Below are 11,197 nucleotides of genomic sequence, written 5' to 3' on the forward strand. Positions count from 1 at the left end.
CTGCTCTGTAGAACACTGTTTTACCCATACCTCAAGTGCTGCATGCAGCTTTTGTCCCTGTCTTCAAAAAGACCTAGTGGAGATAGAGAGGGCTGATAGAATAGCTGCTGTAAACACCAAGGGGTCTTACATGCAGAGACTAAAGAGCCCAGGACTCCTCAAGCATGGAGAGAAAGTGGAAGAGAGGATATAATAGAGCCTCATAAAATCAATAATGTAGTAGATAGGCTGAAGAACTATCATTCACCAGCTCTTGCAACACAGTAGGGGATATTTGGTTCAAAACACAAGTACTATACACAACAGCAACCTGGAACTTGCTGCCACAGGATGTGTAGGCAAACAGTATGAGAAGACTGGAGATTATTAGACAAATTTATGGACAACAGATCTGTAAATGCGCACTGAAAGGATGAGGCATCTACAATACCTCTGCACATTTTCCTATTTTCACATCAAACACTTTCCTTTTGTCACTGCAACAAACTACTCCATAGAAACTATACTTGCATGGCCCAACAAGGCATTTTTAGTATCTCTCTGAGAGAAAGAATGTACATGGGGGACAAAAAGCATGATTTTCCCATTCTAGAGCAGTGACTAGTACTCATCAGTCACATAGCACTCAAGCAATCATGAAGCTTCCTCCTGAGAACAAAAAAAAAAAAAAAAAGTCAAGCCCTGACCTTTATCTTCTTTTCTTCTACATAGTGTGCATTGATTTTCTGTGCAGCATCTCCCTAAATATTATACAGTGAACTACCTAAGACAAGGCTTTGCATTTTAATTTGGGCCTGAAAATCAAGAAAATAGCACCTGAAGTGCCCAGCATTTCAGTTAGGTTTTTGCAGCTTTGTCTCAAGCTAGTTTATGCTAGTTTACACAAAGACCAGGAAGGAATTTTTATCAAGGACAGGACTTATTGCAAATTGATTTATCCTCCCCATTCTTTTTCTTTAGTCTTATGGAAAGTGGTTTTTTTTTAAACCAGGGAAGAGAGTACAAGACTACTTTCCACTCAGGCAGAAAAAAACCCCTGGAAATAAGTAAGACATTAAGTGACAGGTTTAAATTCCTTTGGAACAAAATTAAGAGATACCCAACTAGACTTAATTTTAATGTCATTTCTCCAAAAAAAAAAAAGAAATTTCTCAGAAAAACAAGTTTGCTGCAGAAAGGGTTAGCGGGCAATCAATCAGAAGTGGTGCCACTACAAAACATACAACTGGAAATCAGGTTTTAAGTTCAGAGGACAAAGTAGCTCCACGCACAATGGTTAAGAAACCCAAAGTAAATTGGAAGCTTCATAAAGGAACTAGTTGATGCTCAAGATAGTCTCAAAACTGCATTAACCTGCTGCATGTTATCTAAAGCTTTAGAATACAGTGCAGATTCTCAGTTTGATTCCGTTCTCCAAGAAAGGTTTAACACACACAGTATATCAAGTTACAGACAAGACTCATGTTAATTTGTCTTTACAACACTTTTAATGAACCTGTCAATAAGCTACACAGTCTATTTTACTACATTAGATTACTGTGTATAGGCTTCAATTAACTTGTAAAATGCAGAACAACTAATAACCTATTCCATGAGATGCAGGATTCTTTGCATTAACAGAACTATGCAGCTTTTAAAATATTTTCAAAGAAACTACTAAATAAGATACTCCAGTTACATAAATTTGCAACTTACCTTTTTCCTGTGAATTCTGCTTGCCCCTTCTTATTGAAGATGAATTTGGAGTCATTATATCCCCATCCATTCCACTTCAAAAGTTCTTGCCTTAAAGGGAAAAAAATATGTGAGAGCATTAGCATACTGTAGACCCAAAATGATTTGCAGTTATATGGTTTTGCAAAAAAAAAAAAAAAAGTCTTATCAGAGAGCAATTCAAGAAAACTAGTATGTATCAAAACTGTATAGCTTACAGCTAAAAGAAATTCTGAAGCCACAACCACTAACTAGTCCTTCAGCATGCATCCTGTGACTTGAAAGACCAGCTACTCTATAAAAACAACCAGTTGAAGTCAATGCACATTGTAAAGAATCATAGAATCATTAAGGCTGGAAACGACCTCCAGGATCACCATGCCCAACCTTTGACCTAACACCACCATGTCAGCTAAACCACAGTACTAAGTGCCACATCCAGCCATTTCTTGAACACTTTCAGGAATGGTGACTCCACCACCTCCCTGGGCAGCCTGTTCCAATGCATGACCACCCTTTCAGTGAAAAATTCTTCCTGATATTCAATCTGAACCTCCTCTGGTGCAGCTTGACGCCATTTCCTCTTGTTCTGTCGCTAGTTGCTTTGGAGAAGAGGCCGACCCCAACCTTGCTACAACCTCCTTTCAGGTAGTTGTACAGAATGATAAGGTCTCCCCTGAGCCTCCTTTACTCCAGGCTATACACCCTCAGCTCCATCAGCTGCTCCATGACTCTCTAGACCTTTCACCAGCTTTGTTGCCTTTCTCTGGACACACTTCAGCACCTCAATATCTTTGTTGCAGTGAGGGGCCCAGAACTGGACACACAGTCACTCGAGGTGTGACCTCACCAGTGCTGAGTACAGGGGGACAATCACTTCCCTAGTCCTGCTGGTCATGCTATTTCTGACACAGGAGAGGAGGCCATTGGCCTTCCTGGCCACCTGGTCACACTGCTGGCTCATGTTCAGCCACTGTTGACCAGCACCCCCAGGTTCTCTTCCACTGGGCAGCTTTCTAGCCACTTTTCTCCCAGCCTGTAGCACAGCAGGGGATTGTTGTGACTGTATTCTCTTCTTTTGTGTTTATTTCTCTTCTGTGTAGAGAGAGAGGAATAAACCACTGGTGATATGCTAATATTCTCCAATCAACAAGAGTAATGTTTGAAAGATGCTTATTTTTAAGTCTATGCATAAGTACTAACATACAAATAGGTAATATCTGAATATTTTCAGAATCAAAAAGATTTAGCATTTAAAACTATTTTCTTGACAGAGAATAATGACTGTAGTTGTTTGTCATCATTACCGCGATCCCACTGCATTAATATTCATTTCATGAGACACTTTGAGACATTTGGATTGAAAACACTTTGGAAAGTCAAACCCAATGAAATCCCAAGAACCACAGGAATAACATACCAAATACAATTCCATAAGAAAGTGAATAACTAAAAATCAACCCCATAATTACCAAAATACAAGCACAAAATTGAACTATCTTAAGCACAACCATATCAAAACAGAGGGTCTCTTAACTGTGATAAAGTCATCAGAAGTATATCAGTGTAAACATATTTAAGACTTAAGAAATACACAGTAACTGCACATTAATCTAACTTTGCTTTAAAAGTTTGCCATTTATTTTACATTACAAATGAAGTACTAATCTAAAAACTGAATTTTAGTTAATAGAAATGCATCTCAAAGTTGTCTGACAACAGCTAATTTACCTCCCTGTCCTATATACAAAATATATCTTGCTTTTTGACTGTATAATAGAAGAGTAAGATAACCAGCGGTGACCATTTCAAAAAGACCTTGGGATTCAGAGAAAGCACTGCCTCAAGCCACTTCCAGCTCCAGCAGTAGGTGCAAGATTACTGTGATGATTGATTACCAAAAGCCTTCATTACAAAGATAATATTAACACAGGCTGCTGACATACTGTCAGTGTTGTAATTAAATAGACTTGGCTTAAACAAAATTGATTTTCTTCAAACTGCCTGTATGCAATGTCTTAATCAAATGGGGAAAAGCCATGGTCATGTGTTCAATTACAACTGTTTGACTCAGACATTTCAACAAACCTTTGACAAATCCAGCACTCAAAGCAAACTTCATCAGCTACTGAGTACCACCATGGCTTTATACAGCTTTGTGAAATAGCCAGTTCAGGTTGTTCTCCCATACTAAGCAATTAATTCTAACATTTCAGCTAAAATGAACCTGTTTGAGCACACAGCTCTCCAGAGACAGAAGTCCCACTGGCTGCCTTCTCTCTCAACAGACTTGATCTTTACACATGTAGCTTTCACTCAGGAAAGGGCAACAATCCACTCATGTACCACATCATTCCACTCATGCACCTTGTCCTGTTTGTGCTGCCCTGACAGTCTGAGAAAGGGTTCTTTGCACGTTATGCAGTCTTGCCTATTTTGACCCTTAGTTCTATATATGCATATTTATAAATACTGCAGATATTTATAAAAAGTTTCAAAAAGACACTAAGTCGTTCACAGTGGAGCTGTTCCCAGCCAAGAACAAGCTGACAGAATCTGCCAACTCAAACGGCATTTATTTGATTTGATTTTTTTAAACTAAACTGAAATTTAAACTGAAATTCCCATCACTGTATTCCTCCTCAAGACAAGATTTCTCCCTCTGCTGACTAAATGTAGTACTTCAACATACCTGATCTCTATAGTTTGATGAATCCTGTAAAGTCAGAACAGACTTGATATTAATAAACAAAATTTCAGGACGGCTCAAACAGCTTCCCAAACAGCTGTTGATGAGAAGACTCACATCAACATTTGATACTATTCTCACTTGAAACTAAATGTTATTCAGCTCTGTATTGTAACTGAATGGTCTTATTTAAAGCCAACACCTTTCCTATCTTCCTAGCTCACTAATTCTCACATTTTTGACAGAAACATGGAAAATTTTAGCCAGAAATAGCAGAAAATTACCAGTGCTTTCTTGTCTCCTAATTTAAAAGACAGAAATTCACTACAGAAATGTATGAAGTAGTATAAAGCAAACCTTGTTTAACCTTTTTAATATATACAAACATGACATTATATTGCCTGAAGGAGAAAACCTGAACAAAAACAAGTTACCATGGAAACACTGACAATAAGAGATTAAAACAGTGTGACTAGTTTAAGTGAATTTGAATATTTCACTTTCATTACAATGCCTAACAATGAAATACTAGTTTGACTCAATACAATAAGGATTTTTACAGCAAAATAATTATTCAACAAGTCAAGCATTTTGCACATTTTTCTGGAAAGCTGACTACAGAATAATCAAGGAGACACAGGGCAGGCCACTGTTCAGATCACAGCACAAGGCAATACATTAACACCTCAAATGACCATTACAGCGGCTACAAAGCGGGTGGAAGCTCACAAGGTGACAGCATGCCCAGCCCAGCGGGGCAGGAGGGTGGTCCCTGGCCCACCAGATGAACTAGTGCTCTCAAAGCATCCACTCAGCTGGGCAGGCAGAGGCGCTCGGTCCTACATGATTTGCAACAAAACTCTGCCTGCCAGCACTGCCCAAATCTCCAGTTTTAGTCACCAGAACAGTAACTGGCTAAAGAAGTTCTTATCTCTCCCTAGGAAACTAAAAGACAAGCACAGGGTGTCCCACAGGAATCCAGTACTTCTTTGGATAAGGAAGGTGAAAGTGCGCTCAATCCAGCTGGATAAATGAGACAGGTGGAGCAAGAAGCTCACCATGAGCTTCACTGTGCGCTCACAGCCCAGAAACCAACTGAATCCTAGGCTGCATCCAACGGAGTGTGGCAGCAGGTCAAGGGAGGTGATTCTCCCCTTCTGCTCTCCTGAAACCCCACCTGGAATACTGCACGCAGTTCTAGCGCCCTCAGCATAAGAAGGACATGGAACTGTTGGAGCAAGCCTAGAGGAGGCCATGAAGTTGATAAGAAGACTGGAGCATCTCCCCTATGAAGACAGGCTGAGGGAGTTGGAGCTGTTCAGCCTGGAGAAGAGAAGGTTGCATGGAGACCTCATAGTAGCCTATGAGTATCTGAAAGGTCTACAAGGGAGCCAGAGAGTGACTCTGTGTTAGGAACTGCACTGATAGGACAAGGGGTAATGGGTTCAAATTGAAACAGGGGAAATTCAGGCTAGATATTAAGATGTTTTTTCCTGTGAGTGTGGTGAGACACTGGCACAGGTTGCTCAGGGAAGGAGTGGATTCTCCAGCCCTGGCAGTGTTCAAAGCCAGGTTGAATGAGGCCTTGAGCAACCTGGTCTGGTGGGAGGTGTCCCTGCCCAGGGCAGGGGGTTGGGACTAGATGATCTGTAAGGTCCATTCTACCCCCTAAAATTCTATGACTCTAAGATTTTCCTTGAAATAAGCACTGACATTTTCAATTCAATCACCATGCAGATGCTCAGCATTAAAATGATATTTACATGTAATACTCACAGGCACTTCTGTTGCATGATGGAGGAACCAGCAGATTCTTGGAAATTAGTAACAAGTGGCAGTTTTAAGAGCTACCACATGGGCTTAAGCACCAGTACTTGCCTTATGTAATAAAGCCTTGCAGGTTATAAAATTCTTGCAAAACTCAGTGCATAGGTGCAGTAATACCGAGGCAGTATCACGGTGCTAAGGGGTTACAACATGACATTACCCAAAGAGCAACTCCTCAAAGCCCACCTCAGCTGGACACCCTGGTTACCAACTCAGCCCACCACCTGGAAATTTGGAATGCTTTCCCCAGGTGATACCACGAGAGAGAGAGTGAGTGATCTCCTCTGGAGCTGTCTCTCAGTTTGCATTATACAGCCACATTTGTCAACCAAGTAAGCAACACAGCAGAGTGTTTTTGAAGCCAGTAGTAAATTAGTATCAGGTGTCTGGAATAAAGAAAGAGAATGGAGCCCAAGGAATTGCTTCAAGAACTGCTTTGTGAAAGCATAATTTATCTGGAGACGAATGCCATGTGGCAGGCAGGGAATATCTGCTGTGTTTGTCATTCGTGTACTTTTTCCCTCTTGGAGGATCTTCCCTGAAGCAAACCTAATATAATCATTCTCAAGTCTGAAGTCAAATAACATCTGTTTTATAACCTTAGACACATGCAGGTTCTATAGCACACACTTTCTGCTAAGCCCTTGCAGCTGCACATACAGCAATTCAGCTGCTATTCTGTTTGCTAGATACCTGGTATGACAACACAAACCTGGGTTCATATTTACAGTTTAAATCTACAGTAAGCAGCAAACACAGACAACAAGATTTTAAGTATAAGACTTTAAGGGTTTAAGTATAAAAAGCAGTGTGCTTTTTTAAACTATTCTGATAAAACAAGTGTACACTCTCCTGACAAACCTTCCTAGCCTTGACTATTTCATTACTTTACATTTCACCACCTAATAATAAAGCCCCAAGGAATAAGGAAACTGGTGTTTCTCTAGTGTTCTTTCATAGAAAGCTTAAGTCAACCAGAGCAAATTAAAGATTGAGGAAAGCCAAAACATTACAACCAGGCTTCTCAGTACACTCTTAGCCAAATGATGATTCTCATGCAACAGGACACTTTACTAGAAGCAACCTCTATTCCACCTACTACTTCAGTTGATACCAGTTTCATTTTTACTTTTGAGGAGACTTGCTCTACTACAAAAATGCACACACATGGCAGTAAATGAAGCAGCACTTAAAGATTTTTCAAACACTAGAGATCAGTCCTTTGAGAAGTACTTTCAGATAATTTGCAAAACCAGGAAATCTGTTTTGCTACCTTAAAAGAAACAATTTAATGAAAGAATCAATTATCTGACACTCATCTGTGCAAACAAAGTAAATTCAGTTCCTGAACATCACTGTTTTACATATTTCATAGAGAATTTGTAGCATGCTCTGTAGCAAACACATCAGATAACTGCTGAAGAAAACTTATTGGCCTGAAGACTTTGCACACAACAGCCCAGTTTTGGATATAACAACACTACATGGGTATTATTATGCTTGTCCATCACATTTAGCCTGTAATTGATTTTTAATACTCCATAGTATTTGTTTTCTACCAAGAGGTACAGTAATACTTCAGAAAAGTCTAGTCAGCTGCAACTGTTACACTATTGATCTCCTTACTTTACTTCAGCTCAAAGTAGCTTCTAGTCCAAGTAATTACCCTAGTCTGTTGCATTAACAGATTATTCTAATTCTATTCAGTTTAAATAAACACATCAGGTTTAAATAAACAGCTATATATACACATTCATTTTCTTGTTGTAACAATCCATATCTCAGTAGATGTCAAGAAGCTGATGTACAAAATTCTTTCAGTTTTTGCTGTGAGCTGCTACTTGTCTTCATATAATAATCCATATTAAATGTTACACACTAAACATACTTTACAGCTTTATCTAGGTTTTTTTCTCATAAAATTTAACTGATTAATACATCCAGTTTGGCTTATGTGATATCAAATGATCTAAAAATAAGTATTATATTACTTAAATTATTACAGATTTCTTACATTTCATCTGCCTAATATACAACTACTTAAAGCTAGATGTCAGACAGGAATTGCTGTTGTATATGAAGTCACATTTGCCATCAGATTGTGACACTTTTTAATCAGGTTAACATTTCCATATAAGAATCTCCTTCACCTGTTCCTCTACTTCAAGTATTAACCTTGACTAACAATTAATTGCTTTGATGCAATCACAGAACTGGCACTCCTTACTCCACGCAATGGGCTCTTACTACTCTGATTCCTGAAGACTCTCTAGAGGGACCAGCCCTTCCCCTTCTTTGCCCCAAGTTTACAGCACCTTAAGCTCAGAAGTCAAGCTATACCAGGATACAGTTAAGCATCAAGTGTTGCTTAAACACTGTTGTCTAAAGAGTAAAGTCTGAGTACTGGGGGTAAGACATGAAGACTCTTTGATATTACTTGTTAAATTCACGTGGTACCAATTCTTCAGGAGTTAATTCATGCTGGTGCTTAATAAAGTCACAATTGCTACCAGAAACTACAGCAAGAATTGCAAGAGTCTCTATGAAGCTACGGTGACATGAACACATTACCCTGAACGACCTGGCTGTGAACTCCATACAGAGCAGTCAGCTGGCTGCACACTCGTCCCTTAGTTTACCATGAGTAACAGTATGCCCATAATGACCGAAAGATATTCATAAGCCTCTTCATCCCACAGGAAAGCAGCTTCTCCACAAAGAGATAGGATAATCAGGAGATCCTGTCCTGATTTCTTTTGCTCCAGGACAGGAAAAAAATTTAAGCCTTCCAGCTACTGAGTCAACTTTTAGTTAAACTAAATCAATTGCCCCTTATAACAAAGCCCAAATTGTTAAAAATTTGATTTGAGTGTTACAATACAAGTTATTTTGACAAGATGAACACCAGTGCATGCTCCACCTCTGAGACACTCTTGCTTCCTAGCATACCTAACAGGTACTCTTGTACAACTGTGGTCTAGGGAGCTGTAGCACCTGACTATTTTCAAAGAGTTACAAGCTCAACATTTCATGTACATACAGTTATTTTGAAGATTAAGTAAGTTTTTAACTCAGATCTCACCAGCAAAGTGAGCTTACTCCTAACCAGCCAACAAGAGTCAAAAGCATAACATAAAAGTTCAGAAAAAGTAATTTCAGGGAAGAGTTCTTCTTCAAGCTCAATTTTTTTACCAAGTTTTTCATTGTGCCTATCCTGTTAAGGCTTCAACACACACTGTAACTGTTGATGCCCATCTTCCCATGCAACACTCAAAATACTAAATTCAAGCCAGGAAGGCCACTAAGAAATCACATCTCTCCTATAGTTCATCACTCCTTCCTAAGATTTCCCCTGGAGCTCTCCCACCTGTGACTCGAGAAGAGAGGGTTATATGGGAATCTCATAGCAACCTTCCAGTATCTGAAGATTTCCCCTGGAGCTCTCCCACCTGTGACTCGAGAAGAGAGGGTTATATGGGAATCTCATAGCAACCTTCCAGTATCTGAAGGGGCTACAGGGGACCCAGGGAGGGATTCTTTGTTAGGAACTGCAGTGATAGGACAAGGAGTAATGGGGATAAATTGAAAGAAGGGAAATTTAGATTATATATTAGGAAAAAGTTTTTTCCTGTGAGGGTGGTGAGACACTGGCATAAGTTTCCCAGAGAAGCAGTGGCTGCCCCAACCCTGGCAGTGTTCAAAGCCAGGTTGGATGAGGCCTTGAGCATCCTGGTCTGGTGGGAGGTGTTCCTGCCCAGGGCAGGGGATTGGGACTAGATTATCTGTAAGGTCCATTCCAACCTCTTAACATACTATGATACTCAGACAAGTAGGGAGTTGCATGTCTTTCGAGGAATTTTCCCATCTTGACAGCCACAATTTTAAAAATTAGAAAGTGTATTATAAATCTTTAAACACATTAATTTGCAAATGCATTGCTTAGTCTTCAGAGGCACTTTCATTTGGAAACAAGAACAGTTAGATGAAACCCACAAACTCTCCTTCTGCCCCTTGCTGGTGATGAATAATGTCTGTTTAAGACCCTTAACCATTTGGCCTTTGTACTACCAACAAGAAATCCATGTTCCTAGAGGTCACTCTCTAGTGACTATTAGATAAATAGCTCAGAAAAATTTCTGTGATCACAGACACACACCTAAAGCACTGCAAAGGGTTGTTTTGGTCAAAGTAAGTTGTCTACTTTGCAGTAGAAATGTAAGGTGAGGAAAGTACACCCAAATCTAGTAAAGTACTTCCTGTAGCTTTGCCACTATTTCAGACTCCATGGGAAAGATGCAACAGGTACAATGATCAAAAAATTCACCTAAGGTTTTGGCTGCAGCTTGGCTAGGAAAAAGTTAAAGTAGTAATTCAAGAGAGGGAGAAGAGCTGAAAGAGCATGCAGAAGTCTGCAAAACAGCATCTGGGTTTGGATTGTCCTAGTATTGCTGATAAAAGCCATGCACCATCTCTAGGTCAGTTATTTTTACCAGATTTTTCAATCAACCTTCTAGGTGTCTCAAGTAAAAAACAACTCCAGATTAGCTGGAAGTCACAAGAACAGGACTCAGGTGTTCATCACCTGCCACCTGTAAACCAGTATAAGCAACAGAATTGTCTTTCTCCCCCATCACTCCAAATTCTCGCTATTATCCTCAAACCTAGATCCTCATTTCCTAGCTATATTCAAGCATCAGAATTTTGCATCTTAAGCATGTTTCAACCATGTTACTCAGATGTCCAGAGAGAAACAATGCAGAGATAAAGTTTTTCTTGTTTCCACACATATAAAAATATAGCAAATTCTAACAGGGAAAAGCAATGTCAATAACTTGTAAAGTACAGGGCTTAAGTTCCCTAAGCCTGTGTTTCTATGGAAAAAGAAGCTATCCTTCAGATCACAAGGACCTTCTCAAAAGCTTGCTTCTCCTGCTCTTCGTGGATGCAGTAACACTATCTTCACTGGCT

General features: G+C 39.6%; 1 protein-coding gene across 1 annotated transcript in view; it reads right to left on the reverse strand.

Moving 5' to 3' along the window:
* Positions 1-1,779, reverse strand: part of AGPS (alkylglycerone phosphate synthase) — a 37,447-nt gene extending 35,668 nt beyond the window's left edge. The window contains exon 1 of the mRNA XM_009083402.1: positions 1,696-1,779. The gene's annotated coding sequence lies outside the window, so the exon portion shown is untranslated. The remainder of the gene's footprint in view (positions 1-1,695) is intronic.
* Positions 1,780-11,197: the final 9,418 nt, after the last annotated feature.

Source organism: Acanthisitta chloris, unplaced genomic scaffold (genome assembly GCF_000695815.1).
Source record: "Acanthisitta chloris isolate BGI_N310 unplaced genomic scaffold, ASM69581v1 scaffold4861, whole genome shotgun sequence".
In the NCBI taxonomy this organism is placed as follows: domain Eukaryota; kingdom Metazoa; phylum Chordata; class Aves; order Passeriformes; family Acanthisittidae; genus Acanthisitta; species Acanthisitta chloris.